This window comes from Sinocyclocheilus grahami, unplaced genomic scaffold (assembly GCF_001515645.1).
Source record: "Sinocyclocheilus grahami isolate Dianchi unplaced genomic scaffold, SAMN03320097.WGS_v1.1 scaffold189.1, whole genome shotgun sequence".
NCBI classification, from domain to species: Eukaryota; Metazoa; Chordata; class Actinopteri; order Cypriniformes; family Cyprinidae; genus Sinocyclocheilus; species Sinocyclocheilus grahami.
The window spans coordinates 390,038-390,557 of NW_015505368.1; positions in this window are offsets into that span (position 1 = coordinate 390,038).

Genomic DNA, 520 nt, shown 5'->3' on the forward strand with positions numbered 1-520 from the left:
AAGTACTCCAGAGTTTAATGGTCAGTTGGTTAGTAACAGATAATTAAATAGCCCAATGGAAGAAAGATATAATTGAAATTCATGTTTCTGATGGAAAAATCCAGAAATCGTGTTTGCAGCATGACACATATGTTCAGAATAAAGTTCCATTCAGTTAGCATATTGTGTTTTGTGTTCAGTATTCTTTTTGAACCAACAGTACAGACTTTTCTTTTCAGTCTAGTTGGCACATGACCAACTTTAAAAGTTGAAATATGATTGAAATAATGTCAGTTGCTGTTTTAACGTTTACACAATGTTGATATAAAGTTTAATGCTAAATCATTGAAAAATGTTTTTAACAAAAACAAATCATTAAAGAAATACAATTTTAAAAATCTATGTTGAATCAATGTCATGTCATTAACAAGAAATATCTGCCTTTTGAATTATTATGATCATTAATATTTTATTTATTAGCATTTTATGATATTTTGATCAAAACACCTCTTCAAAAATCCAAATGTATATGTACAAATAT